This window comes from Rattus norvegicus, chromosome 1, assembly GCF_036323735.1.
Source record: "Rattus norvegicus strain BN/NHsdMcwi chromosome 1, GRCr8, whole genome shotgun sequence".
NCBI classification, from domain to species: Eukaryota; Metazoa; Chordata; class Mammalia; order Rodentia; family Muridae; genus Rattus; species Rattus norvegicus.
This window is the reverse complement of record NC_086019.1, coordinates 92,746,184-92,757,511: the sequence shown is the minus strand read 5'-3', so window position 1 is coordinate 92,757,511 and position 11,328 is coordinate 92,746,184. Positions and strand designations below refer to the sequence as shown.

The window sequence follows — 11,328 nt, the reverse complement described above, 5'->3', positions numbered from 1 at the left end:
CCCTAGGCTGGTCTTGAACCAGAGGTCATGTCTCTCTGCCTCGGGAGGACTGGGATTAAAGGCATGTGCCACCACTGCCTGGTTGAATGCATTTTTTGAAAATATTGTATTTAAAAATATTTTTGGGACTGTAGAGATGGTTCTGCGGTTCAGAGCCCTTGCTGCTCTTACAGAGAACCCCAGCTCTGTCCCCAGCACCCACACCAGCTGGTTCCAACTACCTTTAACTCATAGATCACATTCTGTTGTTGCAAAAAAAAAAAAAAAAAAAATCCAGTTTGATTCCCAGAACCCACGACCTCTGTCTCAGGGATCTCTAACCCTCTCCTGGTGCCCAGGAACACTCAAAACCACCCACTCACAGACAAAAACATCTAATTAATTAAAATATTGAACAGATTGCCGGGGCATGGCTCAGCGGTAGAATCCTTGCTTAGTCCAGGATAGCCTCAGAAAGCAGAAAAAATAGGAACACACAGGACTAGAACTTATGAAGGATGGGAAAAAAGGAGTATGTAGCCCTGGTGGGATCCTGTGTGGAACTCCAAGAGAGGTTGAATACCTCCCATCTTGGAGCAGCCACAGTCATCCACCCCACCCTCGTCCCCATGCAGATTCGGTCTACCTGACATCGAATCCCACTGAGATTTCTCCATCACTCTGAACACTTCGAAAGCCCCCAAGACTGTGCCCTCTGTGGTGCAGGGCTTAGAAATTTTTTTTTTTTTTGGTTCTTTTTTTCGGAGCTGGGGACCGAACCCAGGGCCTTGTGCTCCCTAGGTAAGCGCTCTACCACTGAGCTAAATCCCCAGCCCCTAGAAATTTAAATAAAACCACACCTATATCATCAGTCCTCGCCCAAACCCTCCCTAATCCAAGAGGAATTGGAATCTCTTGTGCAAACTCTACAGAACCTATTTTTGACTTAAGTTTCACGGAGGACCCTGGGAGGCGGGAAGCAGGTGTGTACGCTCGATTCGTCCTCCACTCAGGATAGTCACAAAAGCCGATGAACCTTTCAGCCCTGGATGGTGGCCGGTGATAGCTGATAACTGTACTGAGGACGCTGAGGCGGGTTAGTTAAATTCAAGGCAAGCCTGGGCTACAGAGGAAGCCCAGGCTCTATGCTGTGGTGCTGTCTCGAGATAATTTTCTTAAATTAAGAGCCAGGCCTGGCGGTACACACCTGTAATCCCAACATCCGGGGGGCACAAGAAAAATAGTTCTCTACTCATTCCAACAGGGTTGTATGGAGATTCACACACACACACACACACACACACACACACACACACACACACACACACACCCGTGCGCCGACCACAAAAATGGTTACTTCATTATTTAAATATGGAAAATATCCAAAAAACTTTACTGGGGACAGGGTCTCATTATGTAACCCTTTTTCCTGCAAGGCCCAGTTAGTCTGTTTCTTTGTTCCTTTGTTTTTCCTTGCTACCTTGTTGCTTAGCAATGTATCTTTTTGTTTTGTTTTGTTTGTTTTGTTTTTGTTTTTAGACTACAAAAAAATAGACTACAAAAAATTTATGCCTACATCACTCTGTAGACTGGGCTGGCCTGGAGCTCAGAGGTCAGCCTGCCTCTGCTTCCTGAGTGCTGGGATTGAAGGTGTGTACCACTTCCATCCAGAGCTTAGAGACCTATCTCCGAAAACTCTATAAAGTAGGCAGTGGTGGTACATGCCTTTAATCCCAATCTTCCAGAGGCAGGAGCAGGGGTATCTCTGTGACCTCGAGAACAGACTGGTCTACAGAACTAGTTTAGGACAGCTAGGGCTACATAGATATACCTTGTCTACAAAACCGGAAACTAACCAAAAAAAAAAAAAAAAAAACAGAAACAAACAAAAAACAAGCCCCCCACCCCCAACAATGACAAACCAACCAAAACAAAACAAAACAAAAAAAAAAAAAGGAACCAGAGTTTAAAATGTCTGTTTTTGGAGCAGAGACTGAAGGAAGGACCATCCTGGAACTGTCGGGGGATCCATCCTGTCTGCAGACACCAAACTGGACAGGACACTGTTGCTGTGGTCAAGAGGCTGACAGAAACCCAGTGTGCCTGCTCCTTGGGACGTTCAGCTGCACAATCAGATGTTCTTCCTGTGTAGCCAAAGAGATGCTCTCTCTGTGCAGCCCAAGGTGACTTTGAACTACTCTATTTTGTTGTTTTTGACTTTTTTGAGCCAGAGTATTATGTAGCTCTGGCTGTCTTGGAATTCTCTAAGTAGAACAGGCTGGCTTTGAACTTACAAAGATCCACCTGCTTCTCCCCTTCTGAATGCTAGAATTTATTATTGTTGTCACTATCTTTCTTTCTTTCTTTCTTTCTTTCTTTCTTTCTTTCTTTCTTTCTTTCTTTCTTTATTGTTTGAGACAGAATTTCTCTGTGTATCCCTGCTGTCCTGGAACTCACTCTGTAGACCAGCTGGCTGCCAACTCAGAGATCAGCCTGCTGAGTGCTGGGAGTAAAGGCATGTCTGGCTACTATGGCTGGCTATATGTATTTATTGAATATATATATATTCAATATAAAATGTTTCTGCATGTAAGTGCAATTCCTGCAGTGGTCAGAAGAGGGCATCGTATTTCCTGGAGCTGGTGTGAATGGCATGATGTGAATTTTACTGGTCCTCTCTGTAAGGGCAGTATGTGCTCTTAAACACAGAATCCTTCCTCTAGCCTCTGACCTTGTCCTTTCTATCCTCCTGCCTCAGACCTCTGAATGCTGGGCTTGAAGGTGGATACCATCCAGCCACATTCTTTTTTTGTTTTGTTTTTGTGATCATTTTCAAAATGGATCAAAACATAAGCTTTTGATCCATTCTGACAGTGTACAAGCTACACATACTTGCTCAGCTGGGAAGAACGCATGTTAGTATCATGTCTAAGGTGAACAAAAATCCATATAAGACAAATATTCCATTTCCATAGAAACATGGGTAAGCCCGACCACATCTTCTAGCCTTCCATACTGTTGCATCTGTATCAACCCCAGTCTTCTTTTTTTTTTTCCCCTAGAGCTGAGGACCGAACCCAGGGCCTAGCAAGCGCTCTACCACTGAGCTAAATCCCCAACTCCCCAAACCCCCCAATCCCCCAATCTTCCCAACCCAGTCTTAAAAAGACATTCCTGGGCTGGAGAGATGGCTCAGTGGTTAAGAGCACTGGCTGCTCTTCCAGAGGTCCTGAGTTCAAATCCCAGCAACCACATGGTGGCTCGCAACCATCTGTAATGGGATCTGATGCCCTCTTCTGGTGTGTCTGAAGACAGCGACAATGTACTCATATAAATAAAATAAATAAATCCTTAAAAAAAAAAAGACATTCCAAAACTAGCAGTAATTAAGTTAAATGCCCCTCCCCCAAATCATTTAATTCAACCTAAAGATACTGCACTGGTGGGTTTTGTGTGTCAGCTTGACACAAACTGGAGTTATCTCAGAGAAAGGAGCCTCCCTTGAGGAAATGCCTCCATGAGACCCAGCCGTAAGGCATTTTCTCAATTAGTGATCAAGGGGAGAGGACCCAGCCCATTGTGGGTGATGCCATCCCTGAGCTGGTAGTTTGGGGTTCTATAAGAGAGCAAGCTGAGCAAGCCAGGGGAAGCAAGCCAGTAAGTAACATCCCTCCATGGCCTCTGCATCAGCTCCTGCTTCCTGCCCTGCTTGAGTTCCAGTCCTGACTTCCTTTGGTGATGAACAGCAATGTAGAAGAGTAAGCTGAATAAACCCTTTCCTCCCCAACTTGCTTCTTGATCATGATGTTTGTTCAGAAATAGAAGCCCTGACTGAGACACTTACAAGTAAGAGCTAGAAGAATGGCACCTACACACTGATCCTAACAGAAGCACAGGCTGCAGGGTGACTGTCTATCCCGTTCTCCTGGACATGAGACATGGGTAGAGGGTCGACATCCTGTTCCTCCACTCCCAATAGGAAGCCATGGCTCTGGAGATGGTTCACAGGTCGCCACAATGGCTGTGACATTACATAGTAGACAGTAGGCCTCTGGAATCTATTGAAATTAGAAGCAGTGGCAACAGTATATGCACCCTTGTATTCACCCACGTGCATTTTGGTCAGGTTACAGCAGTCCATGATCAAGTGAAGGCCATCACATGTCCATCCCCAGATGCTGGATGAGCAGGACTTCTCGTCGGGCTCAGGTCTCTTCTGCAGTACGGCCTGAGCACCACGAATGCAGTTAAATGATCCATGAGCTCCATCACTCATGTTGGGGCCAGAATTTGCTCCACAAACCAAATGAACACTGATCTCGGTCAGACAGGGATAGTTTATTGAGCACTCACCGTAGGGCCGATCAATCTGGTCACAGACCAGACTTGGGAGCTGATTGGAACCCCTAAACCAGAATCCTACGGAGCTTTTAGGCCTGAAATCCATAAACATCTGGGCCAAGTTATTCCACCGACCAGGATTTAGGGATAGGGGATTTCTTTAGGAACATGTCTTTGTTCTACATTTACCCTGTTCCCATTGGTTGGGGTATCCGTGTCTTGCCAGCCAGGATGCCAGCTTCCCACATATATGTGTCTCTTTCTGTCAGGTAGGATGACAGTTCCCAGTGAGGGCGTGGGAACTTTATTGGACTTCTACTCAAAATGGAGGTTTGGCTTCAAATGGCTTCTTATATTGGTATAGGTGTCTCTCTATGTTTAAGCCCATCCCAGGGGCAGCTTATAGAGGAAAAAAGACACATAAAAGTTTATATATAGGTGCAGGAAGTGCAGCCTGACAGTTGGTTTGGGTCCAAGCTTATTGTACCTGACTGTACAAAGTAGTTTTTTTTTTTCTTTTTTTCGGAGCTGGGGACCGAACCCAGGGCCTTGCACTTGCTAGGCAAGCGCTCTACCACTGAACTAAATCCCCAACCCCTACAAAGTAGTTCTAATGGACTTCTATTGTGACTGGTTTCCAAGAACAGGGAAGCACAGACCGTAAGAGAATATGCAATCACCTTGGGCAGGAGAAAGTTTCCTTGTAACGGTAATAACAACCTACATAAATGGCTGACTAGACAAGCAACAGTTACCCAGGCCTTAACAATTCACATAATACATGGAAGTGGGCTCATCTGACTCCTCTTCAGCACGCGAGCTGCTCTGCTCTTTGCAAGCCTGGAAACTGATGCAACACAGTATCCGCCCAGGCAGCCATGTTTCTCCCTGGAGAGTCGGGTGGAAGTACTGGTCCAGAGGTGGTTACACTGTTGAGCTCTTCAGATTTAATTTTCATGTCCTGAGATCCAGGACAGCCACCAGCAATGTCAAGCAGATACATGCTGAAACCAACTCCTGATCCTGTGTCAAAGACACAGCGGATGGCTGGCTGGCTGACACCCTCTGTATGAGCATCTCAGGACCGGAACATTCGCTGCCCACACGGAAGCTGACACCAATGGCGTCAGCTTTGAGCTCTTTTGAGCTGGGTGTGGTGGCACAGGCGTTTAGTCTTAGCACTCAGGAGGCAGAGGCGGGCAAATTTGTGAGTTCGGAGAGAACACGTTCTAGGAAAAAAAAAATTAGGTCGCTTGCCCTTTCCAAGAGAAGCCTGCTGGTTTGGAGTGTGGCGTTAAACTTAACACTGAGGTGACAAAGAGCTGTGGAATCTTCTGTGGTAATCAGAAAGAACAACTTTGCCTTTGGGTGTGCTCTGGCGGCTTTCATGAGCTTCACTGTCAAAAGCCATCGTCTGGATTCCATTACTGCAGCATACTTCGTTTGGGATACTTGTAAACACCAGGATTTACCTCTCTGGAGGCACCCCAAGACCCTGTACCAACTGTATTTTTCAGTGTTGCTTGCACAGTCGAGTCCTGCCCCAGTGGTAGCTAGGGTGTTCACTATGGCTCTGCTATCATTATATATGATTTCATAAAAGGGAGTGACATGAAGAAGAACTTTTGGGGTTGGGGATTTAGCTCAGAGGTAGAGCGCTTGCCTAGCAAGCGCAAGGCCCTGGGTTCGGTCCCCAGCTCCGGAAAAAAAAAAAAAGAAAGAAAGAAAAAAACCTTAGTTACTTGGCTCTTTTCTCTCTGGTTCAAGGGCCCCTCACTTGACAGTCAAGAGGCTTGGAGTTCACTCACTCTTTGTGAACAAGAAACAAAAGAAAAGAAAAAAGGAAAGAGAAAGAACAGATACATATACTGGATGATGCTGAAGAAGGCTACACCTCCTGGGTTTTTTTGTTTGTTTGTTTGTTTTTTGTTTTTTGTTTGTTTTTTTCGGAGCTGGGGACCGAACCCAGGGCCTTGCGCTTGCTAGGCAAGCGCTCTACCGCTGAGCTAAATCTCCAACCCCCACCTCCTGTTTTATTGTAGTTCTTAGTTCTTATACTTTCTCTTATACTTGATTGCATGGCTTTCAAAGAATCCTTATAGTCCATACGTTCCTAGTAAGTTTAAGGCAATAGTTCATATCATAAATCAATGACTTAAAGAACTACAGCAGAATTGTTTACATCTTTCTATTAAGACTACTACCTGACTAAACATTTATTATGTTATTAGCTCCATAAGCTTATTAGAAGTTTAAAGCAATATTGTCAAGAGACAAATCATCTGCTGTGTGTCTCAGTATTTTGAAGTCTTCTATTGACAGACTAGTCTGAAGTGAAGATTTCTGGTTTCTTTGGAGACTCAGTCATGTCATGTGATGTTTTCCTGGAATCTGTCTTAGGATGCTTTTGCTTAAGCAGACATGTGGGGGGATGTTTTGCTGAGAATAGACATGTGGTGTTTTCTGGAAGCAGCCTGGAAAAGGGGCATGTGATGTTTTGCTAGAACAGACGCTTGAGAAAACATGATATTTTGAAAGGATATAAATATAGCCAGCTCAACAGACAATGAACGAAGCTGTGTGGCATTGGTTCGCCTCGCCACTCTTTGCTGTGACTTTGTAGAGAGAAGCACTCTAAAGAACTTCTAGTGGTCTGGCGGTTCCTTGCTGCTTCTGCCGACTCCGACCACTTGGCAGATCCTTGAGGTTAGATCGACCTGCTATTGCTGATTGGTGAATGGTGTTTGCAAATGGATGGAGCCAGTGCTGCTCATTAATCTAATATCCTGACAACCCAGACTGGATTCGCTCCAAAGAACTCTTTTCTTTCTTCTTCTTTTTTTTTTTTTTTTTTTTTTTTTTTTTTTTTTTTTTTTGGAGCTGAGGACCGAACCCAGGCCCTTGTGCTTGCTAGGCAAGTGCTCTACCACTGAGCTAAATCCCCAACCCCTCTTTCTTTCTTTCTTAAGATTTATTTATTTTATGTATATGAATACACCATCACTGTCTTCAGACACACCAGGAAAGGGCATCTGATCCCATTACAGCTGGTTGTGAGCCACCATGTGGTTGCTGGGAATTGAACACAGGACCTCTGGGAGAGCAGCCAGTGCTCTTAACCGCTGAGCCATGTCTCTAGCCCCCAAAGAACTCTTTCTCAGTAGGTCCACATCCTCCTTTGTCCTATTAACCTTTCCTTTCCACTACCTCTGGCGGGTGGTGGGCTAGAAAAGAGGTTAAAGTGTTTAAGGGCACTTATTAAAGAAGGTTTTCAAGAAATATAAGTCTACACTAGTTCGCCATTCATTTTCTGTCCTTGTACCTGTCACTAATTGTCAGTTTATGACCTTTAGTTAGCAGACAGTGGTCTTGTTGTTAACCTAGAAAGAATGTTTTGCTTGATCATAAATTTGGTCCAAGCCTGCTTTCTTTTCCTAGTTCAATTAGCTCATAACACATGAAGGCTTACAGAGCTCTCATTGCAGCTTTTAGTCTATAAGGGGCTTGAAATTACTTGTATCCATTTAGGGATTTTATAAAATCATTATCAGGAATTACGAAATCATCAGTTCATCTACCCAGCACTACTACATGAATGTACATCTTCATATTGATTCTGCCGGAGATCTGCCCAATAGGGGGCTAATGCCTGGGAATCCTTAGGCTATGGAAGATGGATGGGAAAGGCATATTAACAGCAAGACGCATTCCTGGGATGACATCTCTAAGGACTCTGCAATCTCGGAGCTCACCCATCTCGGCCATGCAAAATGGTGGGCCATCTCCAGAAAACTCACTTGCTTGCCTACATGGCTTCTGGCACTACCCTTAAGTCATAGCCCCAGTTTTCATAGCCGTGTCATTTTATTCTAAAAATAAATGTGTTACATGGATATGACAGGTTGGACAACAGCAACAGCAGATTTTAAAGAATAACAAAAGAGGGGTTGGGGATTTGGCTTAGTGGTAGAGCGCTTGCCTAGGATGCGCAAGGTCCTGGGTTCGATCCCCAACCCCGAAAGAGAAAAAAAAAAAGAAAAAAGAAAAAAAGAATAACAAAAGAACGGTGGGTTGGGGATTTAGCTCAGCGGTAGAGTGCTTGCCTAGCGAGCACAAGGCCCTGGGTTCGGTCCCCAGCTCCGAAAAAAAAGAAAAGAAAACAAAACAAAACAAAAGAGCTCTCCGCTAGATCTCCGCCATCATGGACACGAGTCGCGTGCAGCCCATCAAGCTGGCTAGGGTAACTAAAGTGCTGGGCAGGACCGGATCGCAGGGACAGTGCACGCAGGTGCGAGTGGAATTTATGGATGACACCAGCCGCTCTATCATCTGAAACGTCAAAGGCCCTGTTCGAGAGGGTGATGTGCTCACCCTGTTGGAGTCAGAAAGAGAAGCTCGGAGGTTGCGCTGACCTTGCTGCTGGGTTCTGGATATCCACTCCTTAGCCCATGGAATGACCTGCAACTGTTAAATAAAGCATTTGTATTAAAAAACAAAACAGGGGCTGGGGATTTAGCTCAGTGGTAGAGCGCTTACCTAGGAAGCGCAAGGCCCTGGGTTCGGTCCCCAGCTCCGAAAAAAAAAGAACAAAAAAAAAAAACAAAACAAAACAAAACAAAACAAAAGAACGTAGATGCCAGGTGTATAAGTAATGACACCTTGTGACATTGGGCTTCATCAGTCCTTGCAGCTACCTGCCCTCAGTCAGCAGCTTGGGGGCCACCACTAGCAGTTGACTCAAAGAAGGCTGAAGTCTTCTTGGGGCCAGCCAGCTCGCTCCAGCAGTGCCCATGCACTGTGGGAACATTTCAGCTGCTCCAAGCAGACAGTAGTCAGAGTTTCTGGATAACCTGCCTTGTGAGGAGCTGGCAGTAATTTAATTCCTTCTCTAGGTTTTCTGTAGACATCTGAACAGCTTTACTAAGGAAGAGTTTGACTGCCATATTCTCTATGAAGGCTTTACTGCCAAGGACATTCTGGACCAGACATTAATGAGCTTTCTTCCTCTGAAGATAAGGATGCCTTTTATACCATGGACATTCTAAAGAAGCATTTACAGGACTGGAGAGATGGCTCAGTGGTTAAGAGCACTGACTGCTCTTCCAGAGGTCCTGAGTTCGAATCCCAGCAACCACATGGTGGCTCACAACATCTGTAATGGGGTCTGATGCCCTCTTCGGATGTGTCTGAAGACAGCTACAGTGTACTCATATATAAATTTTTTTTAAAAAAGCATTTACAGTGGCTAAAAGTTCTTCTTCTTTTTTTTTTTTTTTTCCGGAGCTGGGGACCGAACCCAGGGCCTTGCACTTCCTAGGCAAGCGCTCTACCACTGAGCTAAATCCCCAGCCCCTGTAGCCAGTGCTCTTAAAGGATGAGGCATCTCCCCAGCCCCGTGTACTTTCCTGAGCAGTAGCTCAAGCACAGCTTTCTATTTCTCTCTTCCTCCTTCTTCCTTCCCTGCCCACCTCCCTTGTATTTTCTTCCACAAACAGCCAAAAGCCTAAGTGTGGTTTCCCTTCCACTCTGGGCTTTCCCCCACTCGCTCTTTCCCACCACCATGTACCAACTTGTCAACAACCCCCATTGCTGGACACACTAAGCCCTCCTAGACCTGTTAGGAGGCAGCTGCAGGAGTTCAGCCACCTCGGGAACAAGTTCCACCATGCTGGCAGGATCAAAACTGAGTTCCTGTCCCCAGGCCCTGGAACCAACCCCAACTCCTGTCCTGCTGCTTCAGTCGTTACGTGTTTATCTGTTAGTCAGTAGAGGATGTTAAGAGGGAAGATGCTGCCATCCCGTTACCTGACGAAGGCACACACGTTATGAATGTGCTGCCTGTCTTGACAGCTTGCCCAGGAGGGGACCTGACTGCAAAAGGCTGACCTAAGGACCCTGAAACCAGGGGACCTGCATAAGGCCCAACCACCAACGTTCTCCCTTGCTTAACCCCTTGTTATGGGGTTAATATGTTAAGGGGTTAATATATGACTGGTCAGTGCAACTGATCCCAAACTGGCCGCCTCCCTGAGCACACCAAAAATAAAGCTTTCAGGGCTGGAGAGATGGCTCAGAGGTTAAGAGCAGTCAGTGCTCTTCCAGAGGTCCTGAGTTCAATTCCCAGCAACCACCTGGTGGCTCACAACCATCTGTAATGGGATCTGATGCCCTCTTCTGGTGTGTAAAGACAGCTACAGTGTACTCATATACATAAAATAAATAAATCTAAAAAAAATTGTTCTTAAAAAAAAATAAAGTTTTCATTCTCAAGCACCTGAAGTGAAGCGAGTGTGAGATTTCTCAGCTCTCATCCAGAACCCGACAGGACCCTTAACTCAAAAAAGCATGAGTTGCTTCCTCTCTGCCATCGCCCTCCTCCTGGCAGCCATTGCCTGCGATTTACTGCTTGGAGGCCTGTGGTTTTTCTCCAAAATCTGGGCTGGAGAGATGGCTGGACATTGCAGAGTACTCAGCGCTCTCCCAGAGGACCCTAGCTTGAGTCCCAGTACCTTTGTGGCACCTCATCTCCCTGCTGTCTGAGATGTCAGTGTATGGGGATCCAACACTCTCTTCTTCCCTCCAAGGGCACCCGGAAAACACACAGAGCACAAACATACATGCAGGCCGAACATCCACACACATAAAAAGAAATACAAAGTAAAGGATCTCATAAGCTTGCCCTTGTGCTTCAATGTTTTTTATTTTTTTCATACTTGTAATCCCAGTACTCGAGAGGCAGAGTCTCATGCAAGTGAGATTCATTCAAGCTCAAAGCTAGCCAGCCTAGTCTACATAATGAGTTCTAGGCTAGCCAGAACCACGTAGTGAGAGCCTGTCTTCATAAAATAAAACAAGCCAGATATTAAAAAAAAAAAAAAAGGAAAGCCAAGACTAAACTTTGTGAAGGCCTGATTTGCGCAGAGTAAAAGGCACCTTGTAGAGGGAGCATTCCCATCCAGGCAGACACTGACGCATTTCCACTTCATTTCATGTGCTCAGACACCCACT

At 45.5% G+C, this 11,328-nt stretch overlaps 1 pseudogene; it reads left to right on the top strand.

Moving 5' to 3' along the window:
* The first annotated feature begins 8,392 nt into the window (after window positions 1-8,392).
* LOC108349843 (40S ribosomal protein S28 pseudogene) lies at window positions 8,393-8,818 on the top strand (annotated as a pseudogene).
* Window positions 8,819-11,328: the final 2,510 nt, after the last annotated feature.